The 25,228-nt window shown below is 46.4% G+C and overlaps 1 long non-coding RNA gene across 3 annotated transcripts in view; it reads left to right on the top strand.

Annotated features, from left to right (window-relative positions):
* LOC135901311 (uncharacterized) overlaps positions 1-25,228 on the top strand; it is a 454,233-nt gene that overhangs the window by 216,691 nt on the left and 212,314 nt on the right. For all 3 annotated transcript variants that reach the window (XR_010564089.1, XR_011512844.1, XR_011512843.1), the window contains one exon: positions 24,048-24,101. This is a non-coding gene — a long non-coding RNA (uncharacterized lncRNA). The remainder of the gene's footprint in view (positions 1-24,047; positions 24,102-25,228) is intronic.

The following is a 25,228-nucleotide window of genomic DNA, read 5'->3' as shown; positions in this document are numbered from 1 at the left end:
GTAGCAGTAGAAGGTTCTTTCGGCAAAAGCACCCGTAAAGCTTTCTCCGCTGCCTTAGGCATTTTCCAATTTACTCATTATATTGATCTCTCTTGTATGCTCTCTCAGTTTAACTGTCTCATTATGCGGTAAGATGGGAATCAGGACATCAAGTATTCAATATTTTCCCCATCAAGTTGATCATCTTACTTCAGTATTAACTTAGCACTGCTTGGTGTGTTTGAATTCAGCCGAGAAGGCACTATAAAAGTAATATTTCAGAGATATCACCGGTGAAACAGTCCGCTGGATAGCTATGTCAACTGAGTGATTACGGATACCCTGGAGACGAGGCCGTTAGTGTTCGTTGCAGTGGCTTCTAGCATATAATACTAAGCCCATATCGCCTAGGAGCTTTAACTTCAAGAATGCTACGAGCATGCTTAGGAGTGTGCTCACGGCGCTTAGGCGCAGCTCCGGAGTAACAGTATATTCTGTTGGATATCGCAGGTTCCCGTATACGGGTGTTTTACGTATTGTACACAATGTAAGCATGCGACAGAGGTGTTTGAGGTTGACATTTTTTCCGCAGTATTTTAGCACTTGGCACCACTTTATCCTCCGAGCTGTTATCAACGAGAACTGAGAGAGCCTTGGCCACCTCCGACCTCGAAGATCAGCAATGGCTGATCGCGAGGGCCCAGGACGTGGCCCGAACTCAAGGCATTCTGGAATGAGGACATCTCTCCAAAGCTGCGTTTTCTCACTAACGATGTTTATTCTCTCTCTCTCTTTAAGCTAAGATAGTGCGCGACCTGGTCACAAAACTATTCGACGTGTAATTTCTCTTTAAACAATATAAAATCAATCGCCACTCATTCGCAAAACTCAGGTCTCTTTTCTTTACGCCACAACTGGATGTCTGACGCAAAGCCCGTTCACTTGGGCCGCGAGGATTGGTGCGAAAGGCGGTCCCGAACTAACTGTCAGCGTAATCCTCCCAACCTAAAGACGAGAAATGCTATGTCCTAAGTTAACAAAACATAACGGGAAAGAACGCCTACAATGTTTTGTTACGACCTGGCAGGCGATAACTTTCTTTGAGCTTTCCTTATACAAAGGGGGGGGGCGCAGATGGTCGCTCGGTACGATAAGAATTCTGGAAGAAATACGTAATACCCACAGTAAAGAAAGGAAATACTGAGGCCAAGTAACTGGGCAGAGAAGGGGAGGAGGTGCTTTCATAAGTGCGTTAGGAGCCCCAGTGCTGCAATGAGGAGTTGCAAAAAATTTACAATGGCGTTAAATGGGAATCCATCTGACCAACGTTGCAATACTTATAAAGAAACAATACATTCAGTTCAGTATGATTATGTCTACCTCGTTGCATTTTTATGTACTTTTCCTTTCTTTACTGTTTCGCTTGAAGAAGTCAAATCATAATACCTTTGTTCAAGGGACGGCCAATTTTCTTCTGTGCAGTTCAATTTCGCAAACGGCATTCCTTTCCAGCCTTCTCCCGTACCGCAGCCAAGAGACCGCGTCATGTTAACGTGATGAGCCCCTCCTCCAATTTTTTTAAAAGTGGGCAACGCCCACTCTGTTATAACGACGAACTTGATCGTTGCCTGAGTAGGACCTCTTGAGGACGGACAAGAAGTTGATGAGGCTCTTTGGATGTGTCTGCGTCGTCGTGCAAGTGGAAGATAACTATTAGTTCATTTTTCCGTTTTTCCCCCACCGCAGACATTTAGGCCGTGCAACCAATAGCATAAAGATAAAGTTGTCTAAGCATGCGTAAGCATTGTGCAACTTGTTCATCTCCAAGAGCCGAAAAGACGAGGAGAAAACATACAAAGAAATACCAAGGAACTCCCCGCCCCGCAGCCAGTTTGTTATTCTTGCTGCGAAAATTGCCGACTTCGTCAAACACAACCATTTTCACAGAAGTTTGGCAAGTGGACCGCTTTGTGCTCTCTGCTCACGCTTTTTAGTCACGCTGTAATCCCGGTTGGTAAGCGAAGTTTTGCCGTCGTTGCCAGATGCTGTGCACGTAGAGGCAAACGTGCAACATTCGTCTGTACAAATTTGGTCTGTCTAGTATAATGACGAACTATGATAAAAAGGCGAAAAACGCAACAACAGAAGGCTGTACAAGTTGCAGGGCAGTGCTATATGTATAGTCTAGATATATTTGGTTCTGTTCTCTCCTCTGTCTTATAAGCAATATACGTTTGTGCCTGTGGTTAGGTCCTCCTAGAAAGAGACGACTAAGTTTTGAATCGGCTTAATTTTTATGTCTCGCCTCAGTGGGGGCGCCGCAGCATTAAACACCGGACCGCGTGGCGAATGCAACCGGCGCCTTATAAAGAAACCCCTAACTATGCCCTCGTTGCGTAATACAACCTTATCTTATTCACACTGAATGGTATAAGCTCATTAGAACAACGCCTTCTCTTATTAGAACAACGCCTTCACATCAGCTTAGCCAGCCATACTGGAAAGTCGCACCACATTCTGTAACTTCAATTCAACCGCACCACACCATCTGATAAAGCCTATGAAGTGGCACAACGAAAACCCCGCAAAAGCTGGAAAATATTATTTTAAGCCGTAAAGTCAGTTAGTAGTACATTTCCTCGCAGCGATAATACTTGCACAGTTTGCAGAGCTCCCCGCGCTTTGCGAATGGGATTCCTTGTGCAGAGTGCGCTTCGCCCTGACAAAGTGAAGTAATGACATGCTTCAAAAAGCTCGTAACCAAGTTAGTTCCCACGTTTTTTGCTAAAATTTTACGTCTTCGTCTGGGAGTGCAACTCTTAAATTAAGGATTCGGGGGCTTTGGTTAGTTCGTGAATTAGTTATTCATATTTTGCCCGTCCGGCGCTTACAAAGAGAAGCGACAAGAATAGAAGCACAATTGCGTATATGTTCAAACGCGTTTGAATCTCTCCGTATTGCCTGTATGTATATTTCTTTTTGGCTGCACACAACAGCAGCTCAGTCTGACGATCCACCAGCATTGCAGGCCGTTTCTTATCGTCTCGTTACTAGCAGGTTTACTGTGGAAAAAAAATGTTTTTTTTTTTCGAGCGTGTTTCTCTCGCTTTTATAATCTGCCCCGCACGTACGTATGGCAACAAAGTACCCAGAATATAACTATCTGCACTCATTCTTCTAGTTATTAGGGCGTGCTGCCTGATATGTAAATTAAACTTCCGTGATGAAAGATTGATGCGGGTGCTATCTACTCGTCGTGGTAACGCTCGAGCGAATGCGTGCACTAACGGCTGCTGTCAGGGCTTCCGCTTACGAATGCAAACAAGTAATGCCGATACGAACGACGTACTCAGCAACCGCTGTAAACGCAGACGCGGTGCACCGGCGACTACACTGCCGCAAAGGGTGGTCAAAGTGCAAAAGAAGGTTTAAAGAAAAGCGCGCCCACGCACACAAACTGCTCGCGCTGTATCCGGAATATTTATCTTTAGTAAGACTGTTGCCACCATCACCGATAATCGGGCACCCGCAGCTCGGTATAACCATCGGCATGATAACGAATTTCTCATTACTGTATTTGGGAATCGCGAACCACATTTAGGAAGTAGCGGTTCCGACAATACGGACCTGCGTTCCTTTAGATCATGCCAGTAACTGCCGAACAGAAACCCCGCGACATCATGTAAGCACATGAGCAGCAATGCAGGCGCACGCATCTAGTGCAAGGAAGCTCCGCTCAGCCAAAGGAACAGAGCGAATAAAGCGAGAGGTTTCCAATTCAGCTGTGAAAGAATAGACGTTGACTGGCACCACCGTATATCCGAAAGGTAAAAAAAAATTTAAATTATGGGGTTTTACGTGCCAAAACCACTTTCTGATTATGAGGAACGCCGTAGTGGAGGACTCCGGAAATTTCGACCACCTGGGGTTCTTTAACGTGCACCTAAATCTAAGCGCACGGGTGTTTTCGCATTTCGCCTCCATCGAAATGCGGCCGCCGTGGCCGGGATGCGATACCATCCCAAAGGTACACCAAGGTGACAATGTATTGTTATTATTTGAGTTTTACGAGTTCTAGATGCCGAACATTCGACACTCAGTCGGAACTTCAATAGATAGCTTCAATAGATATTTCTGTCATTTTCTGAACAGGACCTACTCAGCGAGACATTTCGTTGCATTTAGGTCGCTGAGGAAAATTCGAAGAGCGACCTTATAATTGTATCGCAGTAGCCGCCGAGAGTTTCTGGCTTTCTCTTAATATTTATTACAATCAGGACTGCGAAGTGCATCCTATAGTATTTACCGTCCAGCTCGAAAGAAATAGAGTCATGGTTCACAGTTTCAAGCTCCACAGTCGAACATGTCGCCGCCATACTGAAATGTTATAACAGAGTATGCCTCTTATCTTTAGTGTCATGTTCACATGTGCACGCAGAAGGTCGGTGAGCTATAAAAAAGCAATTCAGTAGCAGTTATGACGACGGCGCCCATTTCCATGAAAGCGATGTCAAGAAACTTGTCGCTTTAACCGGCTCCTCATTTCGCTTTGTTAAAATGAATGGCATCGAAGAAGGCATGAGGTTAAACAAAACAAAAGCTAAAGATAGCTGTCGGTGATCACTGCCATCAAAGAAGCAAAGCTTGTGATCTTATCTAAGCTGGGTTGTTCGAGAAGTGTGAGGTCAATCAAGTATCTCGAGCTTTAATGGCAATAATGTAAAAGTAATTAGCAAAAACCGTTTCATTGGCAGGTTTATTTAATATTCGTTTTCATCTTCATTACTGAAAAATCACCGTGAAAGCGAACGAAACGACAATATGCTGAGCCGAACCCTCAGTTTCCCGTATGACGCTTGTGGTGCCCTACCGATTGTGGTGCCCATCAGCTTTACAGCCGTTGACTAAATTTAGGAACACATTCTTAGTTCTTTTCCTTTTACGACAACTTAAAACCAATGTTAGTTCAAATTTAGCGGTGATACATAATTATTCCTGGAGTTCAACTAGAAGTAGAATTCCAACTAAAAGATAAGTTCTCTCGAATTATTTTCAGTTTTGTTTAAATTTAAATGCAAGATCTGTCGTGCTTACCTTGGCTCTTCTTAATAAACAATGTTTAGAGATGTTGGCGCCTTTAGGCGGTGCCAGCTTTTGCTTCTTAAGTAGAACAAATATGTACTAACTATAATATAACAAGCCGGCAATGAACAAAAAAGGGTAACTAGAACAAGAACACCACACAGTCAGGTGACGTAAATGCACTAAAACAGTTCACAACAGAAACAGCATAAAGCACACCAGGCCAAAACGTCGCTTAGCTTAAACGTAGAAAAGATCACTCAGAAAACTGTAAGCATAAAGCGAGCTACAACGGAAAGTGTGGTCACATGAACACAGCAAAGAGAAATGACAGCAACGAGTCACATGACACGCTAGAACGTAAAAGCAGCTCTCACAGGTACACTAAATACAGACAATCAGGTAACAGAAAATCACATAAACTCATGCACAAGGAGGAATACAAACCACCATCCACAATTTTCAACAATACTACTCTTCAGAAATGTCTAGAGGGCCACTAGGGCTCTCTTTCGTAACGTATTAGTTGGCCATGACCCTAAGATTTTTGTTGAAACTTAATGGCCTCCAATATCAAATGGCATTTCTTAGTATCGTGTCGTGGGAATTCTAGCAACAGATGATGAATGCCATCATCCACCAAGCCACAAATGCTTTGCGGACTATCAGGAGGACCCATTTTCTGTAGATGTTTTGTAATCATGGTACCAAGCCTCAAACTGCAAACTAGTGTTTCAAAATATCTGTTCATTATCCATAGACTTCACGTTATTCTAGAAAGAAACTTGGTCGAGTTGGTGGCAATTAATGTCTCGAAAAGCAGCAGCGCTAAATAGACAAGGACATAGGCAATGAAGAACACGACACTGGCGCTGATACTCAAAACTCAAGTTTAGTTCGAGGAAAGTGACAGTTGTGAGTCAGTGCCAGTGCCTATGTCCTTGTCTGTTTAGTGCTGTTACTTTTAGATTCACGTTGTTCATTCTAAGCTGGCGTTGCAACACAGATTATTAACTAAATCAATGACGAGAACACGTGACTAGCCTGTAAAAAAATTGGCGGTACATCAGGCAGGCCTGTGTGTTAATATCATTTTGCCTTGGAACCGTGATCATCCTCGCAGCCAAAGTACAAACGCTTTCTCGGCACATGGAGGTAGGAGAGCGGGGTCAAGGGTAGCGTAGCGTGAAGCCACGCGAGATGCAGGCTTGACCAGCAGACCCCCGCTGCTTGCGAGAGATCGAAGTCTGGTGCGTGTAATTACCCCACCCAGTGACCGAGAAAACTCGCTGGCTTGGGTCTTCGCGCAATCCCTGACGTGGCTGCTCGGTCGGCTGCGTCTGTGTAACCGCTTGAGCCGCTACTATGGTCATGTGAGGTCAGTGTCAAGTAAAAAAAAAGCAAGAGTGGTGAGGTCAGCTCGTTCACTTTACCTTTAGAGTGTCTTCGCGGATTGGGCAACTTTCATAGCTTGCACTTCTCGTCAGTCAGGAACTTGCTGCTGAGAGCAGTTTGCTTGTTGCACATTATGATCTTAGCATCTTGTGTTCTTCTCTAATTGCGTAGTTTCTGCTGTGTGTTTTGTCCGACGTTTCTTGTACTGTCTCCTTAAAATAAGCAACACAAAACGACAGAGAGACGCTGGTGTTTGTCTACTAAAGCAAAAAACACGTACGGTATTGAAGCACAGCTCCGTAAGGGCTGGGAATGCGCATGAGTTTCTTGTACACGTAAAATTTCCTTTGACAAAAAGACAAACATAAAATTCGATCGACAGTGCAAGTTGTTTTAAGTAGCATGCAGGAAGCCAGAAAATGGGCTAATGCGATGCCATATGAATCTGAACATAGACTTATGCAAAACCAACAGCCCACTGCAATCCGGAAAGAGTACCGGTCTTCGGCTGTCCAGTTGCAGCGTATTTTTTTCTTCCAACACAGCAACCGTTTACTGCAAGCGACATGTGCAAAACACGCGTGTGCTGCAGACATAACACTGCTTTAATACACTGCGATTACCTTGAGGATAAGTCTAGAATTTTACAGCGAATATGGCTCATTAAGCACTGTATCTTGGCTGGCACGAGCAAAACCGCTACTGTAGTCTTCGATATTGCCCAACTACAGTGACTTCGCAATAAGCTCCTTGCCGACCACCAGCGAGTGTGGCTCATTCAGTAATTTAAGCCTAGATCCTTCTTCTTAGAACGCTTCTATCTGTGTTCTCTGGTTTCCGACGAATTCTTCGGAATTTCCTGGTGCCTCGGCTCCCGGTTTTGTGGCCATGGACGCGGAGCCTTCCAGAGGCCCTCCTGGCCAGAGGTCATCAAGGCCGTCCCTCACGAGGAAGAGAGGAAGCGTGCTCAGTGACACCGAGGACACTGAGTTATACTTGATGTCGGATGAAGACTCATCGGATGATAGCTTCATCACTGTCCGCAGAAAGAGGGCCAAAAGGAGAACTGTCAACGCGAACCCATCAACGCAAGCGAGCACGGCGACTCTGAAGTCAAGGCCTGAACGCTGGCCTCACGCCATCGTGTTCGTGCCCGAGGAGCCCTCAAACAACCTCCGACTGCTAAACAGGCAAGAACTATCTGTTTTCTTGGAAGGGGTCGTGCCGAATGAAATTAAGGACATTCGGATAAATACTCGCAAAAATGTCCTCGCAATCGATGTTACCAACGGGAGTGCGCTCGAAAAACTGAAGCAAATCTCGGTGCTAGGGCGCATCAAAGTGCGTTCATATATCCCGATGGATGACGCATCCACAGCAGGTGTCATTTATGACATCGATGTCGCCATTCCCAACGCGGACTTGCCTATCCTCGTCAAACCAGCAAGTGAGGGTGTTGTCATCACGCGTGTGAGCCGCCTTGGAACATCGCGCTGCGTCAAACTGATCTTCAAAGGAGATTGCTTACCAACACACGTCAAAGTCGGTCACTTCCGACACCCGGTTCGACCCTTCGTACAAAGGCCTCTTCAATGCCATCAGTGCTTTAGGCTAGGACATGTCAAGGGTGTCTGCCCAAACTCGATACTGTGTCCCCGTTGTGCTGAACCTCACGCGGAGGAGACGTGCCGGGCTACTGTCCTAAAGTGCGGCAACTGTAATGGTTCCCATGCTGCCTCGTCTAGGCACTGCCCTCGCATCAAGAAAGAGGTCGCTGTTCTCAAGCAAATGGTTCGGGACAATTCGACACACAGGGAGGCTGCTGCAACGATCCGGCGTCGGCGTCGGCGTCACCGAACCTCATCAAGAAAGGCAGAGCCGCGAAAGGAGAGGGCCACTTCCAGTGTAGCACCCACATTCTCCAATCAGGCCAAAAAGGGGCTGAACAGCACATGGAAGTCGCCTGAAAGGAATTTGTCCCAAGAAGAATGGCCTGCGCTTCCGAGCCAGCAATCTCCCACAGAACTACAGATTGTCAAGCCCGCTCGGGAGCCTACTCCTGCCGCTGATGCCACGCCCAAAGCAGATCAAGTCCTTTCAATGCTGCGTCCCCTCATAGATGCCATTCGAGTGATTCTGTCGAACCTTCAAACTACGTCTGCTCAAAATGCACTGAAAGTACTGGACGCCTTGAGCCCAGTACTTGAGTCCCTCGAATAGAGACATGGCCAGCCATCGCCCATCGTTTCGAGAGGAAGTCAAGGCAGCGTCAATCATACAGTGGAACGCAAGAGGACTAAAATCACGCCTTTCGGACTTTCGTCAGTATATATATACTAATTTGTTCCCAATCATTGTTATATGTGAGCCTAATGTGTCAAAACCAGTCAGATTATCGGGATACGAAGCTGTTATATCCGCAACAACTAATGCATGCAGCAAAGTCATCGTTTTTATTCGTCGAGAACTGACCTATGTTCGCCAGCCGATTCCGCCTCATGATGAAAATCAATACGTTTGCCTCATCATTAAAAAGGGCAAACTCATGTTTACACTTGTAGGCGTTTATATATCGCCTTCAAGTATCTTTGATCCCAAACGATTAACGAACATCTTGTCTGTGTGCCCTGCCCCATATGTCATTAGCGGAGATTTTAATGCGCACCATATAGCATGGGGAAGCGCAAAAACAAATGCAAGAGGGCAAAGACTTGCAAACTTCGCCTGTAACCACGGTCTTTCACTCCTGAATGACGGCAGCCCAACGTTTATTCGAGGCGTGAATTATGGCAGCTGTCTTGACCTAGCTTTCGTCTCCAGCACTTTCACAAGATATGTTAAATGGTTTTCGGATATCGAGACACACGGGAGTGATCATATTCCCACATACCTTGTCATCAAAGGAATGTCCAGTCCCACCCCACGGAACACCATTCGATTAATTGATTGGACCACTTTTACTTCCACCATGGAGGATGCTTGTCGAGAGGGCTTGTCCTCTGGATTAGAGGAAGCAATCAAGTCTACAATGCTACATGCCACGCGCACGGTCACGGTTTCGTCGAAGCACACGGAATTCGATATAGAGTTGGAGCGACTTCGTGCGCTCCGTCGTCGTGCGGAGCGGCGTTACCGGCGTACAAAGTCCATCGAAGACCTTAGGACAGCCAGACGACTGCAAAAGAAACTTCAACGTCGCATGGATAGATTGGCATCTCGACGTTGGGCAAGATTTTGCCAGTCACTAGACCCCCGAAAGCCACTTTCCCACATCTGGAGAACCATACGTGGTCTACGTTCCTTCCCTGAACAACGCTTCCCATTCAAGGCGCTGGCGCTCTTCCAGGGGCGGCTAGAGGCTGATGTTGCAGAAGACTTGTGCAAGGATCGCTGGCCAAGCAACCGGTCCAGGCTTTCCAGCCCCCAGTCGCATCCCTGTTTCACGTGACGGCCGCATGGATCTTCCATTCATAATGGAGCAACTAGAAGCGGCTCTTGCTCTATGCAGGCGTTCTTCTTCCGCGGGACCAGATGGAATATCCTACCGCGCCTTGAACAACTTGAGTGATGGCGCACGAAGAGAACTGTTACACCTCTACAACTTATCTTGGCAGGATGGCATGGTTCCCGAAGAATGGAAGATAAGCCGCTTGGTCCCTCTCCTGAAGCAAGGCAAGTCCCCACTTGAAACCACCTCATACCGCCCTATAGCGCTGGCCAGCTGTGTGGGAAAGATAATGGAAAAGATGATCCTTGCCCGCTTGGAGTGGTACCTGGAGCACTACAACATGCTACCGAATTGCATGGCTGGTTTTCGTCGAGATCGCTCTTCCATAGACAGTGTTGTTGATCTCGCTACGTACGTCCAGCTTCAAAAGTCACGCAAAAGATTATCTGCAGCTCTCTTCTTGGATGTCAAGGGGGCATACGATAACGTATCTCACCAGGCTATCCTCGATGCTCTTGAGATGGTTGGCCTAGGTGGTCGAGTTTTCCAATGGATCTCTCATTACCTTTTTATGAGATCGTTCTTTGTCTGTACCGGTGATGGTAAAACCGCACTACACTACACGTACCGAGGTGTACCTCAAGGCGGTGTACTAAGCCCTACCCTATTCAACCTCACACTCATTGGTCTCGTTGATCATCTGCCAGCAGCGATCAAGATATCAATGTACGCCGACGACATATGTATATGGACGTCAGGTGTGACACGTCCTCAGATACGTGCAAGACTTCAAAAAGCTGCTACTCTAACAGCTCTATACCTCCGCAACCAAGGTCTTGAAATCTCGTCAGACAAATGTGCACTGATGGCGTTCACTCGCAAACCAATAACACCCTACGCCATATCAATAAATGGCCAGATAATTTCTTATGAGAAGACTCACAAATTTCTTGGCATAATCATTGATAGAGATCTCTCATGGAGCCCGCACGTTACCTACTTGAAAAAGCGTCTGACAGCAATCTCCCAACTTTTGAAGTTTCTGGGAGGAAAGACTTGGGGAATGTCAGTACATGCAATGTTGGAATTGTACAGGGCTCTTTTTCTGGGCTTCTTGAGATACAGTTTGCCCGTACTGACCAACACCTGCCAGACAAATCTTCGTGCTCTACATGCTATTCAAGCTCGGGCTCTCAGGGTGTGTCTTGGTTTGCCAAAATGCACATCGACAGCAGCGACTATTGCGATTGCTCAGGACCAACCTATACAAACACACATTGCGGTAGAAGTGTTGAGAGTGCACATTAGGCACGTTGCCCGTGCCTGTTCCCACCATCTGGCAACACTACCATCAGAAAGGCCGCAGGCAGCCTTTTGTACTACGATTTCGGAGTATTACACCTGCCTCCCATCAGGCTACACCCCCGCAACTAAGCCATCGGTTCCTCCATGGTGTTTGGCTCGACCCGCAGTGCACCTCACCGTACCAGGAATCAGGAAAAAATCTGAGCTGTCATCACCAGCTCTTAAACAACTAACTCTGCTTCTTTTGCACGAGAGGTACGCCGAATACGTACATATTTATACTGATGGATCGGCAACTCTCCAGTGTTCCTCTGGAGCCGTGGTCTTCCCAGCGAAAGCCACCACCATCAGTTTCAAGACATGTCACCCAACGCACCGATGGCCGCGGAACTTGCAGCCCTTCGCGCTGCACTTCGTCTCGTCAACCAAGAACAACCTCGAAGGTGGTCAATATTCAGTGACTCCAAGGCTGCACTGCAATCTTTGCTATCGGCCCTGCGGCGCGGACCACACGAACAACTGGTATTTGAGATTAGAGAACTCATTCATACCTTAACTGAGAAAGGACACCACGTGACATTTCAGTGGCTTCCAAGTCACTGCGGAGTCATGGGGAACGAACACGCTGATAACGCTGCTCGGTCGGCTCTTCAAGGGGACGAAGAGGAGCCGATACCGTTATCAAGGACCGATGCCGCTCGAAAACTTCGAATGATCAGCCGTCACATCACGTTATCCTTGTGGAACGCTGGAAGTTTTCACAACTACCGACTCCGCCAGCTTGACTCCTCCCTACGCCTTTGTATTCCAGCTGGGCTCTGTCGTCGCGAAGCTACCCTGCTTTGTCGCCTATGGCTAGGGGTGGCTTACACCAAGTCTTTCGCTTACCTAATTGGATGGGCCGACGACGCCTCGTGTGAGGACTGTGGTAACGAAGAGACTTTTCAACACCTTCTTTGTGACTGTCCTCGATATAATTTACAGAGACAATCACTTGCAACCGCGATAGCGCGTTTTGACCACAGACCTCTCACAGAGGAACTCATTTTCAGATACCGCCATCATAAGCCATCGCAGCAGAGGGCGACGAGGGCACTGTTGCGGTTCTTGAGGGCGACAGAACTGGACAGGCGACTGTAGCCTGAACAGATGTTAATGTTGCTACAAGTGTCAGTGTGCTGTGCGATGACAGTGTTCGGTGACAGTGACCGATTGTGATTGTGTGTCTATGCTCCTTCCTTTCCTTATCTCTACTTTGTTTCCACTTTACCTCCCCCTCCCCTCTCTCCCCAGCGTAGGGTAGGCAACCGGATTTTTTTTCTCTGGTTAACCTCCCTGCCTTTCCCCTTTCCTCTCTCTCTCTCTCTCTAAGCCTAGATCTAACTCCGCACCGCACGGATATTTCTTCCAGTTAGTTGGCTTTTTATGTACGCCTTACGAGTTATAAACCACGATTTACGCCAAGGACCTCACAGTGCGCTTTTAATGTTGTGTATTACGCAGTTGTTTTTGGTTTGTACATGGGATAAGTGATGCACGCACAGAGTAACCGCTACGAATTGATAAAAGCGGGAGGCCATCTTGCGTTAAGATGCAGTAAGAACTGCACAATCTGTTTAGCGTCCGAAGCAGAAAGCTGAAATTTAGTTTCACTTAAATGAAGATCAGAATAACTTATTCCTGTCCTTTTTTTTTCTTACCAAGGAGAGCAGACTGATGCATAAGAATTAGATGTTATTTGAGCAAGAACTTCATTAGTGCGGTAAAATACTAATGATCATTTTTTTAGCAATCTACAGCTGCAAATTTCTCTCAGCTTAGGAATGCTACTATAGGCCGCGCACGAGGCTTCCTACTCATAAATTAGTATTCTGAGGAATCGAAATGAGCGTAACAACTAAAGTACGCTGTGCATTACAGGATTAATAGTGTCACGAAGTCTATCGCGAACAGGATTGTATCCAGGCAGCCAGCCCAGAAGCAAGGGCTTCAGAGAAGACACACTCGAGATCGAAGATGCTTGAGTATTTATTTTTCTGGCCATCAGGCGCAACATGGTCTCGAATTTGTTATCCGAAGAGTCATTGTCCGAGGCGGAATACAAATCGGTGTCTTTCCTGTCACTGAAAACGTTTCCCCGTTTCTTTGAGGCTGTGCCGGAGGAAGATCACAAGCCACGCGGCGTCTCGAAGAGCTGCAAATCCATCACTACAAGGCAGAATGGGCTGTGCACCACTTCTTGCTGCTAAAAAGAGCGAGAAAAAATGTGGTAACCGACTTTGCTGTTTTCGCTGTAGTCCCAGAACATGGCTCCGTCTCCTATGCCCGTGGAGCACTCCGTGTTGCAATGGACCACTCTATCGCACACCTGTGCTTCATCAGCTGGCTGGCTGTTTAATGTGTCTGAATACTTTTCTGTGCCCTCCGGTTTGCCTTTGGAAGACGCAAGCATAAGGACTGTAAGATATGGGAGCACCACGGAGACAACCAAGAACAAGAAATTCTCTAGACCTGATAAGGGGAAAGCATACATCAGAACAGAGCGCAGAGCGTATGACATTTCTGTACGGCCGGCTCGTTGCGGCGCTTGTTTTGCCGCGGCTTACAATGATCTGTTCAGTTTTCTTTCTTTTTTTCACTAACTTTTTGTTCCCGTGTTGTATCTTTCCTTAAGCGTAATTTCTCGTACCTTGGCTATAAAAAAACACCTAAGGAACGATAAATTGCCAAGGAAGTTGAAGTAGGAAAAAAAATGAAGGAAAATATAGCGCCACAGAACTCATGTGATTGTGTCTGACCTTACTGATGCGAAACTCAGTGCATTATGCACTGCAGCTTTTCGTGTGCATTAACCTCGCACATCTGCATGCGGCTTTTTTTTTTTTTGTGTCACACCAACAGTAACATTACTCCGGGCACGGAATCCACGCTGGGAAGCAAAATCTCGTTATGAGGAATGCGCACGCGATGTTTGTATATCAACTCAGTGGGAGCACAAGGCTATATAACACAAATGAAACGTTGTATCTACTTCTGTGCAACGACACGTCTTCTACAGCAAAATGTACACCACGTACGGACGGATTTCTCTCTCTGAGGTAACACGGCAACCGCGAAACAAGCCAAGACTGCTCTGATTACGCCTTCCGTCACATATGCTAGTGCCAGAGTATGTGAGCAAACATTCCTACTCTCCACACGCTCTGTGGAAGCTGCCAGCAGTCGTTACGATAAGCAGGAAGCGGAAGCTTAGGAGAGTTGGTCATCCATCATCTAATAATAACAGTGGTAATGAAAACCCAAGAAGAATGAAATACACGAAAAAAGCCAGTCTCGGCACAAGAAAGCTTATTGTCTGTTTATGTGGAGCATATTTACGTACAAGCGCACTAATAATTTTTTGAAACACAAACGAAACGCACCAAAAGAACGGAATAAAGAAAAATGCTCTCCAGGATAGATGCTAAATGATATAAAGAAGAAGATGAGAGAGAGAGAGAAAAAATAATACAGGAAAAGGCAGGGAGGTTAACCAGAGGTAGTTCCGGTTGGCTACCATGCACGGGGGGAAGCATCAAGGGGGATAAAAAGAGAAAGAGAGCGGAAGGGGGAGATAAAGAGAAAAAGAGAAAAAGAGACGAGAACGAACAAAGCGCGTACACTATAGAGCGGTAGGGAGCGGCGTTCTTAAAATCTATCGTGAATCTCCGTAGACCACAGGAACCTTAATAACGCGAGTAAGGCTTTCAACGCGGATGTTCTTTGGGAGTACTGACCTAAAGCTTTGAATTCTGATAGTGGACGATTGTCCAACTGGTCCAGTACTCTGAACATCACTTGTCTCTGAGCACTATAACGTGGGCAAAGATAATATGTGCGAGCGTCTCATCGCTGTTGCATGTGTCGCACGTGCAGCTGCCAGCCATTCCAATAAAGAAAGCATATGAGTTTGTAAAGGCAATGCCTTGCCACAGACGGTACAGCATGGTCTGTTCACGTCATGGTAACCGAGGCAGGAGGTGCATCCGTATGTCCGGAGACAACGAATGCAAACGAAACATGGTGAAAACGTTCGAGTCCCATAGGAGCAAAGTACAATCACGGGACATCAATCGCAGCCAAACCGCAGCGCCTGTTCGTGAAAGCAGAATGAAGACTCGTTGACCACTTTCATGCGCAGATTCGGCGGCTTCGTAGGCGAAGAAGGCGAGAGAAGAAGTAACTTAAGCAAAAGGATCGCGCATGGTAGTCCCTAATCGACCTGTCCTTGTTGCCATTCCTTTCAGCATTTCAACTCTGTGCGCGGCTCTAGGACTCACCAGTTCACATGACCTCCAATACTATAGCCCACGAGACAAGAGCGACCGTCGAGGTGCCAGCTACCTCGGCTCACCATCACATGCTTGACCGGGCACCCGCGACAAATCACGTGATCTCCAGCATAATGGCCTGCTGGCTACCTACCCGGACGTAGCCATAAATGTCGATGATGCTAATCATACTGCAATTCTACGTACAACTTTATTTACCAAGCCGGAATAGCCTGCAGCGTGGGCGTAACACCTCCGCGACATGTGCAGCTTCCTTTGCACGCTGTCCACTCACTTTTACTTACACATCTCATAAAGGCAATTCAAAATTATGTATTCTTGCAGCACGATTATGTAACTACTCAATGCGCCTCCTACAAGATACGATCACTAATCATAGTCGTTACTTCTAGCAAGGGTCGTACATGCCCTACTTATGAAAAAAAAGAAAAGACGCTACGAGCCATCGGCCCACCTATGCTCCGTTCAAATACATAGCAGTCAACGCTGTGGAAGGTACGCAGGAAGTTAGGTCAAGAAGAAATATCACTCGGTGTGTTCCGTCCATGCTTCATTGCGTGCCAACAGCATTCACTCACCCGAGCATGCACGTGAGGCCCCTCGCGACGGGTTGCAAATGAATGAATGAATAAAGCCTTTATGTTAAGGAAGGGGACGGCTCTAGGCCGCTGATGGGGATTAGGAGGGAAGGGAATGTGGGTACCCAGACTGCTGGCTGAAACACTTCTTCATCTCAGTCTGGGATCTTCCGCTTCATGCAGGCTCAGGTGCATGTTCAGTTCCGCCGCTGTCACATGGGCTGATCGACCCTTTCTACACTACTCGAAACAGGCCACTTTGTCTGCCATATGTCGCAATGGCTTTCTGTGTTTCAGGGTTAGCTTGTATTGCAATTCTTAGTGTTCTAATGTCTCCGTGTAGTAGATGCTGAATGTTGGATCTCCCTTGTGAAAAAGCTGCACAGCTCCAAATGAGGTGTTGCAAGTCTGCTCTGCATGACTCCTGGCAATGTGTACATCGGGTGTAAGTCTGCACAATCGTAGCTTGTCTGGGTTGGTGCCATTTCTCAAGTATGTGTGGTGTGTATGCAGCGTTGGCCATAACCTTATTCAAGAAAACCTCTTCCGTGCGGGTAAGCCCACCCTTGTCGTCAAACACATGCACTGGTGTAGCTTCTAATAATCTCCGTTTACTGTCTGCTTTTATTTTAGTACGAATGTAATGCATAAGTGCTCTGCTAGGAGATCCTGCGGCCAACATCTTTAGGTATGGATTTTGGTCCGCGGGGTTTGGTGAGGAAATGGAGTGTGGGGAGCTGTACGCGTAATCAAGCCCACCCGCTTGCGCGGCAGCTGCGTGAGCGGCTGCGTTTCCCCCATCCGTGCCGGTGTGCCCCGGTGTCCATAGGATTTCAACATTTGTCCCATTGTCTTGTATTCTCTTTAGCTTTTTATGCGAAGCATATTACTAGAGCTTAACCCAGCTCCTCAGGCGTGGCGGTGTCGCCTTCAATGACCTTGAGTACTCATGCCATACCACGTTACACCCTGACGTCACGACAGAGGAGAAACGGGGCTCCAACTCGCGCCGTCGCTCGCGGCGTCGCGGCGGTATATAAGCAGCTGCGCTTGCCTCTGCTAGACACTCACGAGGTGAGATGCCTCCTGAAGACAGAGCTGCTCGTTGCAACGAGAAGCGAAGGTTGCGGCGTGCTACAGAGACTGATGAAGAGCGGGAAGAACGTCTGGCCAAGCAACGTGCTCAGTATGCGGCTCGGCGACAAGTTACTTACCAAGTTCAGCCACCAATATGCTTCGCATCTGACTAGGCTTAACCAAGCTAAGCCTCAGCCATTCTTTTCTGGTGTCGTTGGCCACCGCATCATCTGTCGTAGGCCCCGTCGATTCGGCCACTGCTTCGTACGAATCAGTAAGGATCCGATAATTATTTCGCACACTCTGCTTTACAATGTCCCCCATGTCAATGGGAATGGTGTTGACCGCTCCCCATATAGCTAAGAGGTCAGCGTGCAAGGTTGAACCCCCAGGAAGCTGACATGTGTGATAGCCATTGTGTTGGGGTGCAGATGTGCTAACCCAGGCCATGCTTGCTATGTCGTTTGTGATTGCAGCGTCCGTGTAGATGTCAGTGGTGTGCTGCGGCGTGCTTAATCCCAATCTCTTGCAAATATTTTTCTAGCTTCCGCGTTTAGTCTGGCGATAGGGCGTTGTTGCCTCCGTATGCCCAGTGGTGTTTCCCATGGTGGCGTTATGGTCGCTTCCGCGGGCTCTGGCTTCACATGGACTTGTTTATCCCCTGCCATGATCTGTTTTCCTTGGGTCTTGTTTTCCAACCGGGATCGCATTCGAATTCGTGCTTCACTGATTATGTCCCGTATGGGTGGAATCGCTACGAGCTTGAGCAGGTCCTCGTTCCTCGTGTGCTTTGGTAGCCCAGTGATCGTACGGAGGGTGGCCCTGTGTAACTTTTCGATGTCGCCGAGGTCTCGTTCAGAGAATTCGTACAAGGGTGCCCCGTAAAAAATCCTTCCAACCACGACCGCTTTTGCAAGCGTTTGGCACGCTTTCTGACGCGCTCCGCCATACTTGCTCGATATTCGTCTAACCATGTGCAGCAGGGGTCTCCATTTTTGCTTTAGTGTGCGAATCCATAGCTGGGGGCAAAATAAAAACCCGGAAAGAACAACAACAATAAAAAATATCTAAAACAACGCATTAGCAGCAGTATGCTGCGGTGTGTTTGTTTCTAAGCATTAAAAGTTGTTTCATTCAATACTGAGCCTATATAAAGAATAGTTGAGCACAACCGCGGTCAAAAAACATCGAACTATATGCAACTGGGAACGAAGCCAGTGCCACAAGTTTCTATAGCCTCCACAGCGTTGACTGCTATGTATGGAAGGGAGAAGGCTTTATCTTGTAAGCAGATCGCTTACAAGACAAAGTCAGCGCGACCGCACGCAACCACGCCGTGGGACAGTATAGTGGTACCACTGGCATGGTAGTGCCGTTCAGTGCCACATGGTGGCACGGTGGTAAGGCGAGCGTTCTTCCCTCGTGACAGCTAGAGCTTTGATATGCTGTCGTTGAGACGCTGCGCGTCTGCGACCAGGGGGGTTATTCTGTAAGAGTCCACCTAGTGGACTGTCCATTTCGGCCGCTGCTGATTGGATGCAGCTGTACGAAAGAGGGGGAGACTGGCGGCCCAAGCCAATCAGCGGCGGCCGTAATGGACAGTCCACTAAGTGGACTCTTACAGAATAAACCCCCAGAGGCGGTGGTAGACTATGCACGGCGTTCCGAACGCGCTGCTTGAGGAAGAGGCGCTCGAAGTACCGGTTGGTCTTCCACGTAAGGGTAAGGCATGGTAGTAAGGTGGAGCGCCTCCCATAACAGAGTGCAATATAGTGACGCAAATAACCACCTCCCAATGCACGGTCAACGTATTCTTGAATAGTAAGAAGGGTTGGTTCTTCATAATGTATTTTCGTTATCCATTAACAACAAACATTTCAGCAGCGCAATAACAGGCATGTGCGCGCCAGATTTAGTGTTCAAAGTGGTAATTTCGAGACCATGAAAAACGCTTAACAATTTTCTTCCTCAAATTTCTGCGTTGCCGTTGCCTCAGTTAGCTCTAAATAAATGTGCAGACCAAATTTGCAGACAAACCGGAGCCAGCACGGATGCCCAGGCGCCTTCCTCGTTGGCTTGCTTCACGGCCTCAGACAGACATCGCCGATTTCACGAGCTAAGCTTGCGCGATAAATAATATGGTGTCCAGGATAGTGTACAGTTGCAACAGTACCAGTCCATGCAATCTTATGCATGTTTCTAGCATGGCGAGATAGCTTTTTAGGGCGCAGCTCCAAGTACCCGTTCCTCGGTTGAGCGTCATCGTCCCTCCCCGTAACCGCGCGAATACGTTCGTGGCACTGCTCGCGCGTTCGTCGTTGTCTTCCGGAGGTGGTTCCGATGCCGCTCATCATGCTAGCGTTCTCACACTGCCTCTCCCTCTGAGAAGGCGCTGACGGCACTGGCCCGGTTGCAGTGGGTGCGGGTATCTCGGTCGCAAATCCTTTTCTTCAATATATTGCGAAACGAAAACGCTTATACAGCTGAGCCGAAATTTTGCATTTGAGAGTGTCGTAATGGTCGGCCATTTTTTTTTTTTCATATGAATTCGTGATGCGGAGAGCTAAGCAGTAGTGCGGTAAGAAGCAGCTCAATCTAAACCTATAACTTTTCAGGAACATAACGCAAACTCGTCTTCCCTGAAACAATCAAGAAGAAAAAACAGGATGATGACTCTGAAAATAGAAGCACCACGAAAGAACGAAAAGAAGTGGCCCGCTACGTTCAGCGGTGCACACATCCGAGCTAAGATGCGTGATGGATTATTATTCCAGAAGAAACAAGCAGAAAATATATGCGCGCACAGGTTTGCTCAGGAATAAATGACACGTGGTTTGTCTCGCATAGAGCGGTAGGCAAAAACCTATTCGCTTGAAGAAAAAGCGGGAGCTTGCCCACATTGTGTCCACCATTAAGAAAAAGCGGGCTTTCGAGGAACGTATGCAGTTCGGCCTCCAGCCATTCCACTTGAAGTATGGGACGCCGTGTTGCCGTTCGTGAAGACTGGGCCGCGAGCATCGCTAGAGGGCTTTTCGGAACGGTTTTCCCGCTTGCGGCGACAAATTGGCAATACCGCAAACACCCGAGTATAATACGGACCGGAATATAATGGGACGTGGCATTACAGGACAGCGCAGATTAGAGAAAACAAATCTGTACAGTCGAGCACCTCCGCACCCCTACCTCGAAATGACCTGCCCAAGTTCAAATTTTATTCCGGTTCTATTATGAGGGGGGGGGGGGGGGGGAGGGGATTGCAGTGCGCGACCTTTACAACGAAGGGACCTGTGGAGCGAATGATTTTGGATGGCCCAAGCACTTCGTTATAAGGTCGTTCGACTGTACTTGCGTATAACACTACATTTAGGAAAATAAGAAGAAAGCAAACCCGAACAAAGGGCTCAACACAAAATAGGTTTGCACTGAACGCAATCGGCGAAAACCTTTTATATGGTGGTGACTCACCCCTCGATTGTCGTCGTAGCTGTATATTGCTTCCGCGGTGCCTAGATTGTGCGATTACGCTGATCCTGACAAGGCGAGGGGCGCAAATCAGCGTCGTGGCGCGATAGCGTATCAGATGGTGGGATAGTAGTGCTACAGCCGTGATAGGAAACCGGAAATCCAGATTTAGGTAGAGAATTGTGTGGTTCCATTATAATACGAAGGGCCAATTTCAGATGCTAAATTCTTAGAAAAAAATACGCATTACACGCGGATTTTTACGGTACACCTTCGTATCACAAAATAAACCAGAACATGAAATGGAACAGGAACAAGAGAAAACTTCGATATGTAGATGCTTCAGCCGTCGGATTTTGTAGAAATGCAGACGAGTATGCGTGTAAAAGGTCTATTTTGTTGGCGGTAGCTCCGGTGCTCCTCATACAGAATAACACTGCTGCTTAGAAGGCTGAAGTAATGCATTCTCGTGCCACTTAGAAATCTCGCGATGTATTACGGTGATTTCCCGGGCATTTAGTGGCAGAGAACATAAACGGCACCGCACGCTCGCTTAACAGCCAGCGCTTTATGGCAAATCGCTTTCTCAGCTGACTTGTTTTTTTCTACGCAAGGATAAAATGACCGCACTTCATTGTGAACGTTCTGCAATTGCAATACTTAACTGGCCTATTGCCTCACTCCATCATGCACTTTCATGTGCTAAGATAAATGGATAATGCAACTTTCATCGGTGACACTAACGTAGGCACATACAAGCATCAGACGCAAAGAGAAATGAAATCCACCTCGACTCTGCACGAAGTATGGCTCCCAAATGTTGGATTCCTTGATTCCTAACACACTTAACGCTAACAAATGGTACGCAAAAAATGTGAACTTAATCAACAGAAAACCATTTTTCTGCGATTTCTTTCGTGTGTGATGTGCTCAAACCCGAGCTAAAACTTCTGTTTTTTTTCTGGTCTAAAAATAACGAAATCTGCGTGACATTTAGTTTAAGCTTTAGTTTACGATATGACAGTGTTGAATGAGAACTTCTTCAATTCTTCTGTTTCTGTTATAGCGTTGTTTTTACTTCTCTATGGGCAGTATATCCTACTTTTTACTTTTCTTTCAGAATTCTGTTTGATTGTAATGCTGCATTGTGTGTTATACGCTGATGTATGATGTGCGCAAAAATTGTACAACCCTTTTCCTGCAGCTAGTTTGTAATCGGGCCCCGGGACACGTCGAGCTGCTGCAAGGCAGCTTTTTGTCTTGGGCTTCTTTTGAGGGGGAAGGGGGAGACAATAAAATAAATCTTCAATATTGAAAGTTACTAAGCTGTAATTATCTGTCCCGTGCATTCTGCCAAGGAACTGCTGCCTCTGCGCAGCAGCAGCATTACTCCAGCACAATCATTCGAAACTGTTCTCAGTTCCGTCATTCTCTTTCCTTTGGAACTCCGCGAAATGTTCTTATTCTTTGCGTAATTGAAAGAACCGAATATTTGACCGTACGGAACAGTCAGTTCTCGAATGAGAATGTTCGCACACCCCTAATTTTAACTTATTACGTTCAACTTGAAGTGCAATGTCTGAAAGCAAGCAAAAGAAAAGCAATTTTTCTAATGTTAAAGCCTACGATAGTCTCACTCTCGTGCGATATCACTCAGTTTATTGTTTACTTCATCTCTGTGAATATTAATTTCAAGTCAGGCAACTGACAAACATGAAGTAAACATATTTCGGCTGAAGGTTTGGTGCATGTTCGTAAGATAAACTAGAGTGAAGCGGTCAGGTTTTGAAATATAAATCTATGATCACATTTATTCTCATCAACTTGCACTGTCTTCGCGGTGCAGCGCGATTCTTAGTGGTCTGGCTCATAAGAAAAAAAAGTGAAGTCCATGCGGTTATCGAGCTAGCATAGCTCTAGCAGCGCTTATCTAAAACATGAGTAAAGCATCGCAGAGGGGGGGAAAAGGTCCCTATACAAGCCAACCACGTGAGCCTGCGGTGCGTGCGCAGGGGCCGTAACGTCAGGAGGAATAAAACGCTAACAAAAGAAAATTCCTGCAGAAGTCGGTTGTGTCAGCGCGTGCCGCCCAACTTTGCGGACAAAAGGTTAGTTAGGTGAACTGGTAAGTTAACGAGTGCGCCTCGAGCTGTGTTGCTTGCCTAGGCATGTTTGCTTTGCGGCGTTGTATAAGACAGGATGCTAATAGCTACGTTCTCGTTTCTCTCGCTTTTTCTGTAGCTCCTTCTTTTTTCTTTTTACCGACCTTCTTCCTGAGGGCCGAAACTTTGTGTCTAGCTTCAATGAGCTCACCATAGGAGGCACACAGAAACGTTAAGAAGCAAAAAAAAAATAACTTCTTTCGCACCGCTGTTCTTTGAACACTCTTTCCTTCTCCCTCTTCAATAACATATACTATCTTTTCACATCTCTCTCTCAAGCGTATAAGGTCGCCGATGTTTACAGCGCTATCATTGGAGCCCCTTCTCATTCGATTATTCTCTGGATGGCATCCAACTTGAAAGAGTGTCTCAGTATAAATATTTAGGTGTCATTCTAACCAAACATCTTTCATAGTCTAAACATATCGAGTATGTAAAGGGTAAAGCCCTAAAAAAATTAGGTTATTGGCGCCGCAGTTTAGTTAAGACCCCCTGCGATAATAAACTGATATTATATAAAACGCCAATTCGCCCTGTTGTAATATGCATCTGTCGTTTGGTTCCCCTACAAACGATGCGAAATAACCTCGCTCAATAACGTTCAACAAAAATCTATCCGTTTCATTTGCCAAAATTACTGCCGGACTTTCTTACCAACACTAGCTCAAGAATATTTGCACATTAGGCCATTAGTTTCACGTTGTCACACTAATGCCTTAGTACTTTTGTACGCAATCAATAACTCCGCCTCTGGTCTTTCTGATTGCAACAATACCACATTTACTAACGCAAGTTGTACCCGTAGCTCCCACGTGTTGAACATAACACCTATTTGTGCCCGTACTAACACATTCAAGTACAGTTTTTTTTTTTCACGTACAATAGAGCTTTGAGTTTCTCTACCTGGTAACATTCGTTCACTATCACTAAAAGGTTTCATAGTTGCCACTGGTAAGCACTTCGCTATCATGTAAAACACTTCTTTTTGGTCATTCATTTTGTTGTGTTTATGTGTGTTTTTAATGTGCAATGTATAGTTATGCATAATGTTCCTACTCCTGCTATAGCCCTGCGTTGGGCTGCAATATGTGTAAATTAATTAATTAATTAATTATTAATTTTACGCTATATTGCTCGTTAAAGGTTAATTGGAAGCACTTACTGTGAAGAAACAGCCGTGCGTTGCCACTTTTCCTAACACTGTTTGCCTTCGTTTTTCTCGTTTCAGATTCAATCTGCCATGTTCAAGTAACGTCAGGTATATGTGTGTCTGCCTTTTCTTGTGAGTGGTCCATCCCACTTTTCTTGGACTTTATACGTGAGCGTTTTGCTGCGGCGCGTATACACACTCCAGAAAGCAGGATCCACCTGACAGCGTTGCTGTTTCTTACGTTTAGCCTTGTTTTTCACTGGTGAACCAAATTGCCATTTGTTCCGCAGTTGTAGCTCAACGGGCATATGAACCCTTTTGGTCCAAAATTTTCAGTAGGACGCTGCTTTACGAGGAATATCCAACAGGGACAACGAAAGCCGAGATTACCCTGAGAAATCAGGGGGCCAGCAACTCTCATTATTAGTTGATGTATCTTAGTACTGCAGATTGTTAGTTCTCTCAAAACTTTAAGAAAAGTACGTACTTAGTTGCACGTTGCGGCATTTTTGGAGCGTGCCACCTATGGCATGTGAAACGACTTGGATATGGCATATGCGATTAGCGTTTGAATAATTTGCAACGATTCGTCGCGTTGAAGATCCACGAGACTTCTCGTAGCATAATGAATTTGCGACAGATGGCTGTCGCATACAGTGAAAAGCTGCTCCTGGAATTTCATTCTTATTTTAATCTTCATTTCCGTATTAATCTGCATCAAATAGCTTGGTTACACCAAAAACTAAATTCGGAACAAAACGGTTAATGACTTCCCATATGTTCTATTTTCAAAGATATTTCCATAATCCGAAATATGTTCCGCAGCGGTAGTTCTACCCACGTTCATTATTTTTCCAACACACATGTTCCTACGACTTGTGCACCTGTGCGGCTGCGTATAGTTGTTGCTAGCTGGCTTATTGCATCTACCACTGTCACACGTTGGCTCGACAACAAAGGCGCTTCCATAATAAATCGCTGCTGCGCTCATCTCTGCGTTATACAGCGCTGTGGTGTTGTCGGTCACGGTAAGGAAATGGAGTCGCGACGCATACACGGCAGATTGACTTTGAGCAGGCTCTTCAGTTATGCTGCAGCGCAAGCCGTTTCCATATAATATGTTTCAGGAACGTTTCTCGTTTCATGGAGGTAGTGTTTTGTGTGAGCGCAGACAACGGACCTCACGCATCAACGATATTCTGGCTTTTGAATTCCCAAATGTAGATGCAATGGGAATCTCTGCGTAAGAAAGTTCATTC

This window comes from Dermacentor albipictus, chromosome 3 (assembly GCF_038994185.2).
Source record: "Dermacentor albipictus isolate Rhodes 1998 colony chromosome 3, USDA_Dalb.pri_finalv2, whole genome shotgun sequence".
Taxonomy (NCBI): domain Eukaryota; kingdom Metazoa; phylum Arthropoda; class Arachnida; order Ixodida; family Ixodidae; genus Dermacentor; species Dermacentor albipictus.
The sequence above is the reverse complement of the archived record's forward strand: the minus strand, read 5'-3'. Positions and strand labels throughout refer to the sequence as shown.